Source organism: Equus asinus, chromosome 4, assembly GCF_041296235.1.
Source record: "Equus asinus isolate D_3611 breed Donkey chromosome 4, EquAss-T2T_v2, whole genome shotgun sequence".
Classification (NCBI taxonomy): Eukaryota; Metazoa; Chordata; class Mammalia; order Perissodactyla; family Equidae; genus Equus; species Equus asinus.
The window spans coordinates 60389181-60410526 of record NC_091793.1 but is presented as its reverse complement, the minus strand read 5'-3'; the positions used below and the strand labels follow the sequence as shown (position 1 = coordinate 60410526).

Genomic DNA, 21346 nt, shown 5'->3' with positions numbered 1-21346 from the left:
CATTGTGCCACTTCTACAATTCTGTCTGAACACCTCCTCAGCTGTGTGGAGTTTGGGGTCACACACACGGTTGGAGGCTCAGGAGTGCATTGCACACCTGTCCACGTGTCTGCAGGTGAGGTACTGAGGGGCCTTGCCACTGGGCTCCCAGCTGGACAGTGGGAGGGGAAGAGTGTGGGCTCAGGGTGAGGCAGCTGGGGCTCAGAATTCTCACCGTGCCTCTTTCGGCTGAGCCAGGCTGTGTCACCTGTACGCTGGCAGCCTCTCCATCTACAAGGTCGTGATGGTGATTCTGACCTTGAGACTCCTCCAGAGACGTCTGCTTAGTGCCTCGCACATGGTGAGCCCTCACTGAAGGGTGGAGATGAAGACAGTGACGAGGACGGGCAACAGCAGCACTCCCGGCATCCCTCTATGAGCTGCAGGCTCGGCTGTGAGGTGGCAGCAGGCTGGCTGGAGGCAGGAGTGAGGCGACCTGGGGCGGGGTAGGGGGATGAGCGGAGGGTGCAGGTGGGCCCTCCACTGGAGGAATCCTGAGGGTCACCACGAGGCTGCCATGTCCTGCATGTTCCAGTGGCCAGGGCTGTCCTGGGCCCATCATGAGTGTCATGCCCGTCCCAGTCCTGAGCAGTCAACCACACAGGTCTCTCAGAAGTGGGCTTGAGTCCAAAGCCCCTTGGCCACAGAGCTGTGGCAGCTGGAGAGGGGTGGTGGGCATGGGCTGGTCATAGCTGCACGGAGCTGCCAGAAGCTGGGCAGGGTGCGTGGGGTGGGGGATTTCTGTACTACTCATTTTCAGAGAATAAAATTATACTTTTAGAAAGCATTTTCATCCAATTCCTCATGGCTAATTCTCCTTCATTCTTCTATTTCTTCTGAAATGTTATGCAATGATCGGTTAATGTGAACTTTTAAACTTTGATCAAGGATAATTTTCCAATGTTTGCCATTGGAATTAGTAGGAAGATTTTTAATCAGATGGAATGACAGCACTTTGAGGCGAGGCCGTCCTGGACAGGGAGGCCAGCTGTCCTGGGAGCCCTGTGCTGAGGCGCGGAGGGCTCGGGCTCCCCTCCCCTGTCGCCAAGGGGCCTCTCATCGAAGATGGTCCCGGTGTTCTGAGGAGTTCGTGTGCCCGAGCTCTCTGCAGGCCCCACGTGCTGGGAGGAAGCAGCCCAGGGTGGGGCAGCCCATCTGGGCTCTCGTCCTGCCCTGCCTCTCACCCTCACCAGCAGTGTGCCTTAGAGGCCGTGGGGCCTTGCTGAGCCTGTCCCCTTTCCTGTAGGATGGGCTGTGACCTCCGCCCGGGCTGTCATGAGGACTCGGGAAATCACGTGGTGCAGCTCCAGGCTCAGTGTCAGCACGGGGGGCACATGTGGGGGTTTGTTAGCTGCCTCCTCCTCTTGTCCAACCACCCCTGTTTTTATTGAGCACCTGCTGTGTGTACTTCCTTCTGGAGGCCTGGTCCCTGCCCTGGAGGGACTTGGGTTTCTGCTGCCCGCATGGAAAGGCGCGCAGGGTGAGGCTGACAGTGACTCAGCTCAGGAGCGGCTGCTGCCTGCCAGCCACTGTTCTCAGTGTCGACACGGTCTACTTCAGCTAACCCTCCCTAAGTCTTCTCATTTCATAGGCGGGGAAGTTAGGCACAGGAGATAAAGCAACTCTCCCGAGGCCCCGAGCCCAGAGTGGCAGACTCAGGATTCCAACCCAGGGCCCACTCTCCTAAGTACCTCTCTGCAGCCTCCTGGCACCAAAGCGATTGGGCCAAGCATGTGCTGCTTCCATCCAGGAAGCTGTGGGGCTGCGGTCGCCTGGGAAGCCCTCCTACGGAGGGGTGGCTGGGGGCATGGGCTGTGGGGAGTGGCTGCAGAGGGAGCTGAGTCCCGAGCTAAGGGGACAAAGCTGTTAGGCAGAGGGCAGGTGAGATGGGAGGAGAGAGCCACAACCTCCCAAACTCTCTGCGGCAGGAAGCCTTCCTCCAACTCAGACGCCCTTTCTTCTGAAGTCAGTGATATGCCCCCGAGTCATTCATTCATCCGGTAAACATTCCTGAGCCTTGTTCTGATACAGGGCTGACAGGGTTAGACTCTGGTTCGGGCTCTCGCCGTCTGTGGTGGAGACAGACCTAAGCAGATGGACGCAGGATGACGTGTTGGGAACTGTGACGCAGGGGGTGAGTGGTGGTAGGGCCAGGGCCTGAGGAAGGGCACCCAGCCCACGTGTGGAGAGAGGCGGGGGAGCCTCCCGCAGGAGGCAGAGCCTGGGATGAGCCATAAGGGGGGGGGGGGGTTACCGGAGAAGTGGAAGTGGGCTCAGAATTTGAGGGACGCTTGAAGACGGGGCAGTGTTGGGCACGACATGGCCAGCCTGAGATGTGTGCACACTGTGAGGGTTTTGCTGATGCTCTGGGCGAGGCAGGAGGGGTTGAAGAAAAGCCTAGTGGTCCTAACAGAGTACTGAAGGAGAAGAACAAAGTTGGAAGACTGACACTACCCAATTTCAAGATGTCCTGTAAAGCTACAGTAATCAGGACTGTGTGGCATTGGTGAAAGACGATAGATAGATAGATCAGTGGAGCAGAGTAGGCCCACACGAATAGTGTCGACTGATATTTGACCAAGGAGCAAAGGCCGTACAGCAGAGAAAAAGACAGTCTTTCCAGCAAACGGGGCTGAAACAACTGACATCCACAGGCAAAGAAAAGACGCCAGACACAGAACTTACACCCTTCACAAAAATGAACTCAAAAGGGGTCAAAGACCTAAATATAAATATAAAATGGATCACAAACCCTAGATGACCTTGGGGTTTGGTGATAACTTTTTAGAGGCAAGACCGAGGGCATGATTCATGAAAGAAAGAATGGACTTCATTAAAATTGAAAATTTCTGTTCTGCAAAAGACACTCTCAAGAGAATGAAAAGATAAGCTACAGACTGGGACAAAATATTTGCAAAAGACATATCTGATAAAGGACTGCTATCCAAAATACACAGTGAACTCTTAAAACTCAGCAACAAGAAAACAAACAACCAGATTTAAAAAATAGGCCAAAAACCTTAGCAGACACTTCACCAAAGAAGATATACGGATGGCAAATAAGCATATGAAAATGTTCTGCATCATATGTGTCCAGGGAAATGCAAATTAAAACAACAACGAGCAATTATTATACATTTATTAGAAGGTCAAAATCTGAAACACTGGCAACACCCTACGCTGGCGAGGCTGTGGGGCAACAGGAACTCTCGCTGGTTGCTGGTGGGAATGCAAATTGGTACAAGGACGTTGCAAGACAGTTTCAACCGCCTTTTGGAAGGCAATTTCTTACAAAACTAAACATGCTCTTATCATATGATCCAGCAGTCATCCTCCTTGATATTTACCCAAAGGAGTTGAAAACTTGTGTCCCTACAAAAACCTGCACATGAATGTTTATAGCAACTTTATTTCTAATTGCCCAAACTTGGAAACAACCAAGATATCCTTCAGTAGGTGGATGGATAAATAAACTATGGTAATCCAGACAATGAAATGCTATTCGTTGCTAAAAGGAAATGAACTTCAAGCCATGAAGAGACGTGGAGGAAACTCAAATGCATATTCCTAAGTGAGAGAAGCCAGTCTGACAAGGCTACATACAGTATGATTCCAACTATAAGACCTTCTAGAAGAGGCAAAGCTATGGAGGCAGGGAAAACATCAGTGGTTGCCAGGCTTCAGGGGTAAGCAGGCAGAGCACAAAGGGTTTTAGGGTGGTGAGACTGTTCTGTGTGATACTACAATGGTGGATACATGTCGTTATACATTTGTGCAAACCCACAGAAGGTACCACATCAAGGATGTTAACCCCTGATGTAAATGATGGACGTGGGTGATTATGACGTGTCAGTGTAGGTTCATCCGTTGTAACAAATGTACCACTCTGGTGGGGGATGTTGATAACGGGGAGGCTACGAATGTGTAGGGAAAGGGGGCATGTGGGAAATCTGTGTACCTTCCGCACAAAATTGCTGTGAACCAAAAACTGCTCTAAAAAAATAAATGCTATTAAAAAAATGGCTGGGGGTCTTGCAGGGCCTGGTCGTGGAGGAACTGGAGCATAAAGCAGAGAATCTGGAAATGTCACTCAAGGGCCGGAGGACCCATGGAAGAGTCTACGGCCGAGAGGCAGGATGGGATTTGTTGTTTGGGAGATGCCTGTGGCTGCTGGCAGGGACACTGCAGGGCCCTGTCTGGCTGGGGTTGGATTCCTGCCTGCGTGTGTGGGGAAGCTTTCATAGAAGTGTCTGCCCTCCCATCCCTACCTAGCCCTGCTGAGCCAGCTGGACCCTCTGAGGCATCACTGGATGACCCTCCCAAAGGACTTCGCCTCACACCCACTCCTCTCTCTACATTAATTTTTTTCCCCAACCACACAATTTGGTTTTGGAAAGTCCTGTAGAAAAAATATTCTCACTCGTTAATCATGGGTGCACTTGGTACTTGCAACTGCAGTCGAGAGAGGAGAACCCTTCTTGAGCTCAGAATCTTGTTCTTTTCCTGAAATTTCTCCTAGATTTAAGGGCTCATTTAACAGAAGGAATAGTATAATGAATTCCTATTATCTGTCACCCTCTTATCTGAAAAAACTGGACAAAATATGGGGTAAGCCCTGAGATTACCCCACTTACTGCCTGTAGAAAGCTTCCAGCCACTGTGCAGGGAACTCTTTCTGAGTTGAAGAGACAGAGCTGGGAGTCTGGGAGGCCAGGGCAACTAGTGTTCTCAGGGCAGGGTACTGGAGAGGAGAGATCCAGAGATCCCTGGAGGGTCCTCTAGATAGATCTCTATCCAGAAATCTTAGCTGAGGGTTGATCAGCACATCTGTGTGAAGAAACAACCCACGTCCAGGGAAAGAACCACTTGAAAGGGAAAGAGGGAACAACCCTCAGAGCTCACAAAGGCCTGGGAAGTTTGTGTTCCCACCGGCCAGTGGAAAACCTTGTAATTCATGGGTAACTAGATAAGAGTACCTATGAGGGTACTTCCTCCGAAATTAAACAAAATTAGCCCCAGAATAATAGCTGCCCTAGGCCTGCCAAACAAATCCTAAAGGTCAGCCTTGAAGAGATCAAACTGTCCACATAGCTAAACTGTATCTCAGAACAAGTTCAATATTTAAATATAAAAATATCCAATACACAACAAAGCAAAATTCACAATGTCTATCAGTTAGTCAACAGTTACCAAGTCTTCATCAAAGCAGAAAAATATGACACATAACAAGAGAAAAATCAACTAAAAAACCAAACTTGCAAATGACACAGGTAATAGAATTAGTAGACAAGATCATCAGAACAGTTATAACTTTATTCCGTATGTCTTGGTAGGTGGAAGAAAGATTGAACATGTTACTCAGAGGCATAGAATATATAAAAAACACAGATCAAGATTCTAGAGGTAAAAACCAAAATGTCTGAGATGAAAAATGCACGGGATGGGATTAACGGCAGATTAATGCTGAAAAGAATAATGAATTTGAAGAAATAGCAATAGACATTACCCAAAGTGAAACAGAGGGACAAAGCAGACTGAAAAAATATGAACAATGAGCTGGAGGAAAACTTCGGGTAGCCTAAAATATGTGTAATTGAAGTCCCCAAAAGAGAGGAAAGGGGGAAGGGCAGAAAAATCTTTGAATGGATAATGGCTGAAAATTTTTCAAATTAGATAAAAACTATAAATCCACAAGAACCTCAATGCGCTCCAAACACAAGAAACATGAAGAAAACTACACCAAGTTACCTCATGATCAATTTGCTTAAAATCAGTGATAAAAGGAAAATCATAAAGCAGCTGGAGCAAAAAAACATGTTATGTACAAAGGGACAGATGAGAATGAAAGTGGCCTCCTCCCTGAAGACAGGGCGGGCGGAGGGCGGTGGAGGGACCCTGTAAAGTACTGACACAAAACACATGTCTATTCTAGGTTTGGTGGAAATATCTTCAAAATGAAGGTGAAAGAGAGACTTTCTCAGACTGTCAAAAGACGGAAGAATTCATCAATTTATCACCAGAAGACCTGCACTCCAAGACACGTTAAAGAAAGTCCTCCAGGCAAGAGAAAATGATTCAGATGGAAACGTGGGTCCACACAAAGGAAGGAGGAATATCGGAAACTGTAAAAATGTGGGTGAATATGAAATACTTAAAAAAATCTTTTAAAAGGAATATTGGCCACTCAATGCAAAAATGACAACACTATATTTTGGATTTCATAACACATGTAGAGGTGGAATAGATGACAAAAATAGCAAAAAGGCTGGGAGAGGGGAGAAATGGGGACACACCACTGTAAGGATCTTCCCCTCCGTGTGGAGTCAACAATCCTGCTTAAAGGTAGAGAGCGTACGATGAACTCTAAAGCAACCGCACGCACACTCACAGAACTATGGCCAAAAGCCAACAATGGAGGTAAAGTAGAATCATTAAAAATCTTCAATCCAGAAAAAGGCAGAAAAAAAGGAAAAAGGGAAAAAAAGAACACAAGAGACAATTGGAAATAAAATAGCAAGATGGTAGATTAAAATCCAACCATATCAATAATCACATTAAACGTAAATGATCTAAACAGTCAAAGTTGTCAGACTGAATTGAAAGGCAAGACCCAACTGTATGCTGCCAACAAAGAATCCACTCAAATTCCTTGGTGGAATTTTTGCCAAATAGAAAGTCACAAATAAAAGTAAAAGGTAAACAAAGATACATCATACTAACACTAAGAAAAACTAAGCTGGAGTGGCTGTATTAATATCAGACAAAGTTGAATCTGGAACAAAAAAATAATGCCAGTAACAAAGAGGGTCATTTCACAGTGGCAAAGGGGTCAGTCCTTCAAGAGGCTCTGACCATCCTTAGCATCCACGTGATTACTAACAGAATTTGGAACTACATAGGGCAGAATCTGTTAGAGCCACAAGGAGACGGAGGCAAATCTACAATCAGAATCAGAGGATTCAATATCCCTCTTTTAATAACTGATAGAACAGGTAGACAGAAAACCAGTAAGGATACAGAAAACTCAAAAAACACTATAAAAAAGCTTGACATAATTGGCATTCACATAATACTCCACCGACAATAGCAGAACATACATTCTTTTCAAATACCCATGGAACATTCACCAAGATATACCACACTGCAGGCCATAATACAAACCTTAACACATTTCAAAGACTTAAAATTATACAAAGTATATTCACAAAACATAAAAGACTTTAACTAGAAATCAAATCAACAACAGAAAGATATCTGGAAAATCCCTGAACGTTTGGAAACTAAATTGAATATCTATATGCAAAAAAGAAAAAAAACTGGCTCATATGTCACACTATATTAAAAAATTAAAGTGGATGATAGGTTTAATAGTAAAACTTAAAGTTATAAAACTTCTAGAAGAAAACATAGGAGAAAATCTTTGTAACTTGGGTTACAAAGAAAAATTTGGGTTAAGCAAAAATTTCTTCTACATGACAATAAAAACCACAGTGCAGAAGAGGAAAAAATAGATGTGTTTGACTTCATCTAAATTAAGAACTTTTGGTCTTTACAAGACTGTTAAGAGAATGCCAAAGACAAGCCACAAACTGGGAGAACATTTTTGCAATGAATATATCTTAAAAGGACTTCAATTAAGAATATATAAAGAATTATCAAAAATTAATAATAAACCGACAACCTAATTTAAAAAATGGGCAAAAACATTTCAATAGATCGTTCTCAAGAGAGCATATACAGATGGTAACTAAGCATATGAAGAGATGAATATCATTGTTCACTGGGAAAATGCAAATTAAAACCACAGTGGGATACCACTATAAATAAAACGACGGCCATAGCAAATTGTGGTAAGGCTGTGGGGCAACTGTTATTCTCTTGCACTGCTGGTGGAAATATGACGCGATGCAACTACATTAAATAGTTTACCAGTTTTTTAATAAAGTTAAACATTCACTTGCCCTTTGACCTGCCATTCCACTCCTAGGTATTCGCCCAAGAGAACAGAAAGCGCCTGTTCATACAGAGACTTCCGCGTGAACACTCACAGCACCTTTATATGTAATAGCCCAAATCTGAAACACCCACGTATGCATCAGCAGGTGAATGGATGAGCAGACTGGTGTATTCATACAATCAAATATGACTCAAAATATGAAAGAATGAATTATGGATATATACAGAAATATGGAGAAATCTCAAAATAATTATGCTAAGTGAAATAAGCCAGTATGAAAAGAATACTTGCTGTATGATTTGATTTATATAGAGCTGCAGAAAATGTAAAGAAATACGTAGTAGCAGAAAGCAGATGAGTGGTGGCCTCCAGACAGGGCAGGGATGGGAGCCACGGCAGGGATGGGAGCCACGGCAGGAGGAAACTTTTCGGAACCACGGATATGCTCACTGTCTTGATTGTGGCGATGGTTTTGTGGGTGTATACATATGTTAAACTTGTCACCAGTCTTCCCCAAGGCAGAGGCAATTCTATTACACCCTTTAAGCTTTTTTTGGCTAATTTTTAGTATTTATAGTTCTCTGTCTTTCTCATTCATGTGCACGTGCTGTTAAATGTTGATCACTTTGGGCTTCCTGTATTGACTTCCTCTTACGGAAGGTGAGCATTTCAGTTCTTTTACCCTCTGCTCTCTCAGCCACACCCTCCGCCATTTTCCCAGGAGAGTTACTGCTACGTTTGCTCAATGAATTTTTTGTATTTAATATGCTGATGCAAATACTATTCAAAGAAGAGTCATATAGTATAGTATGATTATGTTTTCTTTCTTTTTTCACTGAAATTAATAATTACCTTATCCTTATTTTTTCCTTTGCTTGGTTTTCTCTGTACTTACATTTTCCATAACTTTCCACGGTTTTTCTATGACATTTTCCACAAGGTCAGTTACATCAGGGTGTCTATGTGTTCTAATTTTTTTTGGTGAGGAAGATTGGCCCTGAGCTAATGTCTGTTGCCAATCTTCCTCTTTTTGCTTGAGGAAGGTTGTCCCTGAGCTAACATTTCTGACAACCTTCCTCTATTTTGTATGTGGGATGCTGCCACAGCATGGCCGCTGATGAGTGGTGTAGGTCAGTGCCCAGGAACCAAACCAAGGCCGCTAAAGCCGAGCGTGCTGAATTTAACCACTAGGGCACGGGGCTGGCCCCAACTACCTTTTAAAATTTTCTTGGTGTTGTATCTTCTCCTGTTCTCCTCATACTTGTGGATTTATGTCTTTTTAAAGATATCTTCACTGTGGTTTTTTTTTGGAGGTGGGGAGGGGACTTGGGAGGAGGTGAGACTAGGTGTGCGTGCTCAACCAGCCGTCTGAAGTCAGAAAGCTTTTTGCCTCTTTATCTTCCCGAGTCTGCCTAGCTCTGGGAGAGCAAGTAGGGCACGTACCCTGGGTCTCTGGAGTGGCAAAGTCGATGCAGCTGTTCTCCCTCTGTGAGCCAGGTGACTCCTGACTGCAGCCTGGGCTACTGGGCATAGGTAAGAGCGCCGGGGACCTGTGACTGGGCACCATGCCTCGTGGCGCTTTCTGATGGTGTCTGTGGGTGACCTGTGTAGTGAAATCGGTCTAGCCCGGGGGAGGGAGGCGGGGTGAGAGGATGCTCCAACGAACAGGCACAGTTCAGAGGATCCTGCGGAGGGGGCTGTGGAAGATCAGGCGGCAATGAAGTGCCCTGCTTGTGGAGACCACTTGCCCACACATATTACGTGGTGCTTCTTGATCAGCACATGCTTGTGTCAAGGTTATTGTGCTCAACAATAACCTCATGGGGTTGTTACTATTACTCCCCTTTCAAAATGAAGATGCTCAGGCCCAGACAGGTGGGCCCATGTGTGTGTAAGATTACAGAGCCAGGAAGTGGGAGGAGCCACGAGTCCTAACTCCACGATCAGAGTCTGAGGCATCTTGGGAACAAGTGAGAGGCAGAGGGCACACGGCAGCAGATGGGTGTGGGTTTCATGACTGCAATTGTAACAAATTCTTGAGTTATCTATATGATTTTAAACACTTTACCCGGCTGTCCTTTGCTCATCCTGGTGGTCAGCATTTATTCTCTGGCAAAAGAAACCCAGATAGGGAAATATATTTAAAAAGAAACAGTGATCGCTGGAGCCTGCATGAGTTCATTAAAAACAAATCCTGGCCTAATGACGCTCAGTTTCATTGGACAGATATACTAAGCCCCAAGACCTGGTGCTCTTAAACAAAGGGCATTGTGAGTTCCGGAAAATAGTTGGCAACCTTTCTAAGTACGTTACTGCGGACAAAATGGGGGCCTGGGCAGGAACGAGGGTGACTGCACTTAGACTGGGCTGAGCGCCACGCCCTCTGCTCAGGTGACGAGCCTCATCTGGATCAGGTGAATTCTCTGTATCCGGCCGCAGGCTCTGTCTGTGGCTCTGAGAGTTCATTTTAATCGGTGACCTAAATCAGGCAGTCTCACTTACACTGTGTAGATGGACAAAAACGGGGGGAAAGAGCTGCTGTGTTGAAAGAGAGGCTCCAAGAAGTACTGGAATGCTGACTGAACTAGGAAGGTGAGTCTCAAAGGCACAGTTGTAGGCCTGTTGGGCCTACACGGAAGCCAAACCCTGGTTTGTCCCTGGGCTTGGACCCATGCATGCTGTTGTGAAATTGGAGCTTTCCCAGAAGGGTCATGAGGCAACCCCTCCTGCCCGGGGCTGCCAGGGAGGAGGCCCTCAAATGTAAATCTTGCCACGGCACCTTCTGCTTAGCTCCTCAGGAGTTTCTGTTTCCACTCTTCACTTGACTCCAGAACCCTCGAGAACAAGCATTCTCCTTCTCCACTGTCTTGCCCTCCCTGACTCTCTGTCCTTTATTTTCCCCACTCGCACACACGCCTGTGTGTAGACAGGCTGTGGGTTCTTCAAAGTAGGAGCTGCACCTGACGCATCTGTCAGCTCTCCAGAGCCGGCACAGTGTGGAGACGGAGAAGGCACTTGGTGGACGCGGGATCCAGGAGGATGGGTGGAGGGATGGGTGGGTGGGTGGGGGGACAGCCGGCCGGACGGATGGATGGATAACAGGTAGACAAATGGATGAGTAAATGGGGGGACGTGTGAATGGATGGATGTGTGACTCGATGGGTAGTTGGATAGATGGGTGATGAGTGGGTGGGTTGGTTGGCAGGTTGTTCTAACACTCTCTGTGAGAGATGACATGGCCCAGGGAACAGAAGGAGAGAGGTGACGGAAGATGGGGCAGGATGCTTTGCTGGCGCATTCTCCTGCTGGGACTGGCGCATGTGCTGTTTCAGATTGGACAGATATTTTAAATGTAGGAGCAGAGATCATGCTGAGGCTCTGGGCGGCTTCGGGGCTGGAGGCCGGGACGTCCTTATCACCCCGTAAACAGTACTCTCTGATTCCCCAGGCACAGCACCCTTCAATTCTTCCTTCTCCTGCCATCCTTGCTCCCTCTCACTCACTCTTCCCTTTTCTAGAATTACGAGAGCTGACAACAGCCAAGGGTCAGGGGAGAATAAGTGAATTTCCTGCTTGTAAATCACCGCTGGAGCACAGACTATTCTTTGCAGTTTCACCCTGACCAGCAGCCATTTATCTGGATAACACATTTATTTATTGCCACTTGACTGTTTTGCATTGAGATATATGTGCAAAGTTAAAGTGCCAATGATTTGCTTGCAAACATCAAAGGTAGGGAAAAAAAATGAAATTGGGTATATTAGATTATTTGGTATTGAATTCAATGTCTGCAGCTCTTCATTTTTCTCCATCTCCTGCCTTTTCTACAAATCAATTTACATGACTTTTGCTGGAAATATTACTTAGTATCAAAATCCATGGGCAAACTCGGTGCTGGTGACCACTCTCCTCCCGAAGCCAGGGAGACCCTGAGCAGGGCGCTGCTGGCCTGTCAGGGTGGCCGTGCTGAACACACCTCCTGCCTCCATCCCTCACGCCCCACAGCCCCAGCGCAGGAGCCTGCACACACACACACACACACACACGTGCGCACACAGGCATGATGAAGCAGAGTCTGGGCACCTTCATTGGGGGGATTACCAGCGAGTCATCCACGGCTAGAGGAGAGCGGCTGCTTCTTGAGGAGGGGGGCGGGGTTGTTTCTGGAGAGATGCATGGACCACCACCCTCCGTCCTGGGTGTGTGAGGACCCGGGCTAAGGTATGGAGATGAGGCCATGTGCCTACTGAGGCTCGCTCTCCCCTCCTCCTGGAGGTGCGCGCACGCCCCACATTCACGGATGTATCTGGGAAGGGAGTCACCACCCAGCAGCCCGGCAGGCAGCCACCAGTGGTCAGCACACAGCCAGCGCCCCCTTCCCCTGTGTGGGCCCGCCCCACACCTGGCAGCCTTCCTGCTCTCCTCCAAGTTCAGCGCCCCAGTCTCCTTACTTCCCCCACAGCCCTCCCTCTAACCAAATGATCGCTCCTCTTTTCCAGGCTCAATCCAGTCACGACGTCACATTACCCCTGCTCAGTTTTAATCCTTTAAAAAACATTGCTTTCATAGGAAAGCTGACCTGGCAGGGTAGGGTGACAGGCAGGCCAAGACACGGGATCCTTAGGTTCTGGCTGGCTGTGTCCGACTGGCTCTGCAGCTCTGAGGGGGGCCCCATGCGGGTCTCAGCGCCCATATCTGCTAAACGGGGAGCTCCTGCCTCGCTCACTTCACCAGGTGCAGTAAGAACGGCAGAGGGGACGAAGGCAAAAACACTCCGCTAAGTTAAAAGCGCCCTAGAACAGTGATGGAGCATGGGCCTTGGGCCCGTTCATAGCTCTGTGGCTGGGCAAGTCCCGCAGTGTCCCTGGTCCTGGGGTCCTTCCTCTGACCACTCACCTCCGAGGCTGCTGTGACGAGAGGTGGCAGGAACAGCCACGGTGACCTGGGCCCGCGAACCCTGAGCCGGCCACGAACGGTAGGGATCACTACTCATTTCTAAAAACACATTACAACCTGTGGAAGTTGGATGATCAAGGAAATGGGATTATTTTACGAATCAGGAAAAACTCAGAACAGCTGGGATCTTGAGGGGACGAGGGTCCTTTCTTCACTGTGGAATCTCCTGTCCTGTTTTGGGTAAAACGAAGAAATGAGCTGCGGAGGAGGCGGGAGAGCTGCAGGCCGGCGCCTGGAGCCCACCGCCTGTGGTCGCGCCCCTGCCCCGCGCGTCCGCGGCCTCTGCGTGGTCTGGGAGCCGTGAGGGCTGGGCCGGGCTGGGCGCGCGAGGCGGGCGGCGGCTGGGGTGTGCGAACCCGCGCCGCCCGCGTCTCCTCGGCTTCAGTAACCACAGAGCACGCCCCGCAGACCGAGCTGCACGGGGTCCGCTCCGAAGGGCGCTGCCTCCGCGGGGTAGAGCGCAGATCAGCTCCCCGGGTTCTCCCCGAGCCGGGGTCCCCCTCCGGGAAAACACGGGAGGGGCCGGGGAAGGAAGAGGGCAGGAGACGGCCACCGAACATGCCAGCCTCGCCCCCCGACCACCCCAGTCCCTCGACCCCAGTCATCCCTCCTCCCTACCCCCGTCCGCCTGTCCTCCTCCATTCCCCCTCCTCTCATAGTTAGTTGCTGGAAACAAATGGAAAATTCTTTGGGCAGCCTAGAACTTTCTTCAGCAGGCTTTTTTGTTGTTTCGATTTTTTTTTTTTGAGTTCATAATAGTTTACATCCATGTGAAATTTCAGTTGTACATTATTTCTTGTCTGTCACCACATAAGTGCTCCCCTTCACCCCCTGTGCCTACCCCCCCACCCCCTTCCCCTGGTAACCATTGAACTGTTTTCTTTGTCCATGTGCTTGTTTATATTCCACATATGAGTGGAATCATCTGGCGTTTGTCTTTCTCAGTCTGGCTTATTTCACTTAGCATAATTCCCTGCAGGTCCTTCCATGTTGCAAATGGGATGAATTTGTCTTTTTTAGGGCTGAGTAGTATTCCATTGTGTATATATATATATATATATATATATATATATATATATATATATACCACATCTTCTTTATCCAATCATCAGTCGATAGGCACTTGGGTTGTTTCCATGTCTTGGCTGTTGTGAATAGTGCTTCAGCAGACTTTTTAAAGGGTCTCGTTCTAGGGAAGTGGTGCTGTGGATGTTGCAAGGACCGATTTGTCGCTCTCTGCCTTTCTTTTCCCCACTTGATCCCCTTATTGCCCTCACAAATAAACTCTGATTGCTTGAACCACCAAGCAGCTTTGGTGGTAGCTGTCATTTCTTATCCCCTAGGGCTGTGGGAAAGAGGCCCGAGTGGGGAGCCCGCAGGCCCTGGAGCAGGGCAGGAGACCGCACTGCCTGGCCGCATGCTTCTCCTCTGGTCTCAGAAAGACCAGCTGCGGCCTGAGCCTTCGGGGCTCACTCACGTTGCTCACTGGTCACCTCAGCTTGCCCCACTCAAAACTGGGATAACAAAAGCACCCTCCTCTGGGAGGTGGGAGAGCCCCCTATGCCTCCAGATGTCAGGGTCTCAGTCAGCGCCCCCACCCCACCCCGCCTCCCTTTTCTTGAAAGAAGGCCTTTTGTATTTGGGCTGCAATCTTCTTACAAAATCTGACATTTGGCCTACCCTGCCCTCTGGCTCCGCCCAGAAAGGCTGTGCAGTGAGGTGGAAGGAGCACAGCCCTGGGGACAAAGCTGACCGGGATTTGAACCTGACCCTGCAGGCGGTCACCCCCAGGGCAGCGAGGTGGCACGTTTTGCTCACTTGAGTGCCCCCAGCTCCTAGACCCCACGGTGGGAGCACAGTGAATGCTTGCTAAATCCACGAACAAATACATGTGTATATGGTACTGGCACCAAAGAACATATGGGTAAGAGATGGAAACCAATAGAACCCCCAACAGCACCCCCACCCCGCATTTGCGTATTGATATTTTAACCTGGGGCTTAAATCCAGGCAGACAGACGCCCCCTGGGGAAGTGTGGGGGCTCCCCTCCCCTCACTGAGCAGCAGAGGGCCCTCGGCCTGCCTGTGCCACTGGCCTGACCCTATTCCTTCTCCCGCTGGGTCAGGCACAGCTTGCTCCCTGCTCTCAGGAGCGCCCCGGGGTGGGACTCTGCAGCCACAGCAGCTGGGCTGTCCACTGTCCACTGTGCACAAGCAAAGCCCAGCTAATCGCACACCCGGGCCTCCCTGCTGGCACCCGATATGCACTGTGGGGTGTTCCTGGCTCTGGTGCTCTGCCGCCCATGCTCCTCCTAAGCAGCCTCTGCTCCCAGGGCTGGCTCCGTGTCTTCCTGAAGCTGTGAGTTTGGGGCGCCAACACCCCACTTCTGCTCAAAACACTTCCCGTGATGCTCACGGCGTGCCCACATGGTGACGCCGGGGTGTTCAGACTCAGGCCACAACCATGTTTGTCCCTCCTGGGTAACAAGAGGGGGTAATCTGGCCTCTTCCAGCTTCTTCTAGAAACTGCTGGCGTTCCTTGGCTCCTGACTACATCACTCCAGTCTCTGCTTCCATCATCACAGTGCTTCTCCTGCATTTGACTCCCTGCCTCCTTCTTGTAGGGAACTTGTCATTACTTTTAGGGCACCTGGATCTTCCAGGATAGCATCCTATCTCAAGATCCTTAATTTAATCACACCTGCAAAGTCTCTTTTGCTATATAGCGTGACATTCACAGCTTCTGGGGATCAGGACGTGGACATCTTTGGTGGTGGACATCACTGCCACAAGGACTTCATAATTTTCAAAATGCATCCAGTGTTGAGACAGCAGCATAGAAAGCAGAAGTCAGCCAGACTGGTGGGACATGCGGCTCTCCCATGTGTGTGACCTGGGGTGGGTGAGCTCAGCTTTTTGGGCCCCAGCTCTCTGGGGCAGATCTCAGAGTTCCTAGCCTCCCTCAGCGAAGGCACTGGCTTTGTACATTCTCAGTGACTTGAAATCAAACTGAGTGTCTTCATTAGGATAGGAAAAAAGATAAGGTGGGAGGCGTTAAGGCATCAGACTATGAGGTACCAATTGGTGTCTGAACCACAATCAGTCGCTGCTAATTAATACCTACTGATTCCAGAAGTCTGAAGACTGAGCTCTTTTGCTCACCACTGTTTAAAATGTCTACCAGGCCTGCCGAGTGACTTCAGTTCACTGCAGGTTCAGTTCCCAAGAACCAGGAACTGAAGGTTCCCCCAGGCTAATCTGAGATGCAGATCAGTTTAGGACGCGTTGGGTCAAGACCTGTGCAGGGAGGGCATGGTCACAGGCCTGGGCAGAGGGCCCAGCTGAGCTGACTCCGCTGGCCCCACGGAGAGCTCTGAAGCTGAGGTGGCCATCAGAGCACGACGGAGTTGGGGCGAGGGGTAGGAGCAGGGCTGTATGCCACTGTGCCCATCAGTCATGGCTATGGCCACCTGGGGAAGGAGTGTGGCCCTGGGCAGCCCCCTGCAGTCCCAGCAGCTGGGGGGTGAAGGAGGACCGAGGCTGCATGTCACAGTCCGTCAAACCCCTGCTCTTTCTTCCCTTCCTGCCCCACACCTTTCTACAAGGTGGCCCCGTTCCTGGGATGCCCTTCTCTTCTGCCCAGTGCCTGCAGCTCCCCAGGGAACGCCTACTTAGTGTGCTGGGCTCAGCTCAGGGAGCACGTCGTCCGCGGCCCCTCTGCACGCTGAAGACCCTGCTCTTGCCTCTGCTCTCCTTTTGCAGCTCTTGCTGTCAGACTGCAGGAGTGTTTGCTTATGGGTCTATGCTACGGTCTGAATGTTTGCGTTCCCCTAAGATGCGTGTTGAAATCCTAACCCCCAAAAGTGATGGTATTAGTAGACCGGACGTCATGAGGGTGGGACCCTCAAGAATAGGATTAGTGCTCTTGTAGAAGAGACCCCACAAAGTTCCCTAGTGCCTTCTGCCATGTCAGGATCCTGGGAGTCTGTGACCCTGTAGGAGGCCCTCACCCGACTGGGCGGGCACCCTGACCTCAGCCTTCCGGCTTCCAGACTGTGAGCACCACGGTTCTGCTGTTTATAAGCCCCTGTCTGTGGCATTTTGTTGGCAGCCTGAGCCGACAGTCTGTGTCCCCGCCTGGCCCTGGACGGCAGCTGGGTCCTGTCCTTCTTTGCGTCGGGCCCTGTGTGAGCACGCAGTACACTTATGCTGCGTGACCTTCTGAGTACAGAGGGGTAAATGACTCGAAATCTCCTAGGACAAACGACTTTTCTAGCCTCCAGATAGGAGCAGTAACCTTCTAATCTTGAGAGAGGGGCAAATCTGAGGTTTAATTGAGTTGTATTGGGACTCTGACAACCCAGGCAGCTTGAAAAATGCCACGTGGAGCGGAGTCACAGGCGAAACTTGCTCCGTGAGCAAGTTTGAGCTGTCATGGGGAGGGAGGTAATGCAGACCGCGAGTGGGGTTTCTGGGGCTGGAATGCATGAGACCAGCCTGGAGATCCCACTTATAGATCTAGTGGCGACAGTCTGGATGGATACATTCAAACAGATCGCACCGGAAAGTGCAGGTCCTTCTTGACGAAGTCGTGTCGTGGATGTGTTTTCCTTGTGTTTAACGAGGAAATGCACTGACTCCCAGGACCCGCTGATGGTAGATGGTTTGCTCCTCTGCACGTGGGAGCAAAGGATGGACTCCTGACCCAGAACCTCAGGCACTGCACGAGGGTCGGAGAGGGGACCGTCTCCAACAGAGACGGCAGCTTTTCACTGGAACAGGCATCCGAGGTGGGCTTCTGTTCCAGGGAGCTGGGCCCCTGGCGGTGAGGGGCCCCGAGGCAGCACGCGAGTCAGAATCACCCAGGAGTGTTGTTACCATGTGGATTCCCAGGCCCTGCTCACACCTATTGAACGCGGGCCTCTGGACGAGGGGGTGGGGCATTTATAGTTTTTATTGAGTTCTCAGGCGCTCTGAGGCCACGGGCTCCGCAAGGCCTGCAGGAGGACATTTGGGGTCCACTGCCAAGACAGGCCAACACCCCAGCAGATTGACCTTGGAAGCAATGTGACATCAGTGATTTTTGGCAGTGTCACCTTACTCCCTCAGCTAGTGACCTTGCCGATGAAAGTGGAGCTGATGTTGACTGAGCACTTACTGTGTCCAAGGCCTCTGCAACCCCCGGGTTAGGAATTGTCATTGTCCCCATTATACAGATGAGAATATTGAGGCTCAGGGGTGCTTGAGTGACTGGTCAAGATGCCAGGGCTGGGGGCGGCAAAGCCAGCATTCAAACCCGGCCGGCTGACTCCACACCAGCTCCCACCTCTGCTCTTGATGGCTTCGAGACGGGGTGTCGTGGAGCTCAGGAGGGGTGTCACTAGGAGCTGGAGTAGCACTCCAGGCTCTGCTGCTCCTGGCTGAGTGTCCTTGGGGGCCGCTTCCCTCCCGGGCCCTGGCTCCCTGATCCAGGCTGCACGGCTGGCACAGAGCTGGGCTGGCTCCCACCGCTGCCCCTCAGGCCTGAGTCCCCTTCCTTCACACCTGGTTTCGTGGTCCCACAGGAGGCCGAGCTGTCGTCCAGGTAAAAAGTTGGGACTGCCTTGGTTTCTCTTTCTAATTTGGGCTCCCACCTCTGAAGGGAAAGACCCTTCCTGCTTCTTCATTTTTTAGAAGAAGTTTTAAATTAAATTTTATCTGATCCAATGCTCATTGTAGTAAATTTGGAAAATCGAAAGTGTAATGATGCAGAAAATTCACCCGTGGTTCTCCCATTAGCTGTCAGCTTTATCATATTTTTCTTTCCAGTATTTTTTTTAACTTGTTTTCTTTTCCCTAATTGACCTCATACTGTAAGTAAAATTTTGCATTCTGATTTTGGTTCAGTATGGAATCAAAAACATTTCCCCACATCATTAAAATAGCTTTTGGTAAGCACATTTTTCATAGTTGCATAACACCCCCTCGATATGGTAACTTATTACTTAACCGCTTCCCACATTTGGGCTGTTTTCAGTTTCTTGCTATGACGAGAATGCTCGGCGGGCATCCTTGCATATAAATCCTTACCCACATCTCCGTGAGGTCGCCCAGAAGCGGTGTCTGTGGGTTATTACAAAAGCTCTGGATGCAGATTGCCGAACTGCTTCCCTGAAGACTTGAGCAAACTCATCTTCCTGCCCTTCTGGGTTAGTATTTGACCTCGAAGAGACGCTATGAATCCTCGGTCATAAAGTGACCCTGCACAGTAAACGGGGGCAGAAAGAACACGGGAGCAGCCCATTTCTGCGTGACGGGAGCCCGGGATGTTCAGCCTTCGTGAGGGGAGCACGTGGTCTGCTGGAGTGGGAGGAACAAAGCTCACTCCTGGACGGACTAGGCAGTTGTTTTTGCCTGTTAAGCCTGTTATCTGTAATAGATTTCATTTTAAAAGATCCATTGCCGACCCAATGTCAGAGAATTTTATGCAGAAATGGCTTATGGATTTTGATATGCTTCTGTTTCGTCACTTAGAGGGTTATTATTTTAACCTTTTTAAATGTCCCCAGTTTTCCATGCCCCTCCCCTGCAGAGTGCTGGAGGACAGCATGGTGTCACCCCCGCGCCCACTCGGGCTCCGGGGGGCCTAGGCGCACACATGCCCTGGAGAGCAGGAGGCCTGAACCGCTTTGAGGCGGTGGGGTGGGGGCTTCGGGAGAAGATAAGCTCCAGCCCGTGACCATCGCACCGCGTCCCTGCGCCCAGGACAGACTTATCAATCAAGCCGCCTTATTTACAATCACAGCCACTTACACTGTTCTAGTTCATCTTTGTCACAGACACTTCATCGCCTCTGCCACACTGTAGGAATAATGAAACACGTTGTGTTTCTTGTTTAATTCCTCTCCCTCCCCCAAGAATGTAGGCTTGTGGGGGCAGGGGTGCCAAGGACCCGGATCTTCCCTCAGCATCCTTCTCAATGATTTATCCCAGGAAGTCACTGCCAACGAAAATTAGTTCAAATTGTTATGCACAGAAAATTGAAACTCATTTTCCATGAAATAACCCCCATCATTTATTTATCATATTCTACTATTTAATGGAATACAAGCTATAAATAAATAATAATAATAATAAGTAATATAACTCGTAGTCCATTAAATAACGCCATCAGTTGCAGCACATATCACAGGACGCTGTCATTGTTAGTTCTGTCGTTTCTCCCCCTACCTGTCGATGAGCGTCATGAGAGAGAGGGATGAGTGACTGAGTGACCACTGGTGGAGTTCAGGGGCCCTGGGCGACATTCTGGGGCACAGTGGTCCACACAGAGCCTGCAGCTCCCGCCTCACCAATGGCTGCATCATGGCTCATGCTTCAGGCTGCGCCCCACCCCGGGACTTCCTGACCTCGGCTGGAGCTGCCTACCAAGGGCCGCTTTGTGTCTCTGCGCGCCCACGTCCCTCTCTTCTTGCCGGCCTGGAGTAGGGCTTTTTTGGCTATACGTTCTCCTGAGGCGTCGTTTTCCAAGGGTGAACCTAGGAAGCGGACGGGAGCTGAGGGAACTTCTTAGGGTTTGGAGGCAGGTGGCCCTCTGGGGGTGACATACTCACACCTCTCGATTGCCCTGCACCGACCTCTGTCCTGTCAGGGACCTGAACCGTTGGCAGTGATGTGTCGGGCTCTGGCCGAAGGAGTTTCCTGAAGCCTGATGGAGTCGCTGCAAGAGTACGCCATGGCCTCATTTCCAAGGTCCCCCTCCGTGGACTGTGAACTCCTTGGTGTGGGGACCACACTGACAATACTGCTTCTTCCCCTGGTGCTGATGACTCTTCACAAATGCATAAGAGATCAAGATAATGGTCCCCATTCACCAGATAGTTACAGAGTCCCTGTGAGCAGGCACATCCCTGCCCCCATGAGCCTACATTCTTGGGGGAGGGAGAGGAATTAAACAAGAAACACAACGTGTTTCATTATTCCTACAGTGTGGCAGAGGCGATGAAGTGTCTGTGACAAAGATGAACTAGAACAGTGTAAGTGGCTGTGATTTTAAATAAGGTGACCAGGGCAAGCCCCAATGGGCAGGTGGCATATGAGCAAAGACTTGATGGAGGAGAGGGTGTCGGCCTTGCAGATGTCTGTGGAAAGAATGTTCTAGGTAGAGGGAACAGCGAGTGCAAAGGCCCTGGGGCAGGTGCAAGACACAGTGAGGCCTTGTGCGGGAATGGCTGGAGTGGAGAGCTCCAGGACACTGTGGATGGCAGGCGTCCGGGAGAGCTGTGGCCAGACCCTGGGCTGTGAGCCTTTGCAGGGACTCAGGTTGTCACTGTGAGCGAGCAGCAGCCCTGCTGGGATTGCAGGAACAGATTGTGGAAGACCAGTGGGGAGGACTGTGCTGTAATCCAGATGCAA

The 21346-nt window shown here is 49.8% G+C and overlaps 1 long non-coding RNA gene across 2 annotated transcripts in view; it reads left to right on the top strand.

The window, feature by feature from the left end:
* Positions 1-2367: 2367 nt before the first annotated feature.
* LOC123285067 (uncharacterized) overlaps positions 2368-21346 on the top strand; it is a 73790-nt gene continuing 54811 nt past the window's right edge. The window contains exon 1 of one of the 2 annotated variants that reach the window (XR_011502725.1): positions 2368-10588. This is a non-coding gene — a long non-coding RNA (uncharacterized lncRNA). The remainder of the gene's footprint in view (positions 10589-21346) is intronic. The other variant, XR_011502724.1, reaches the window with a different exon arrangement.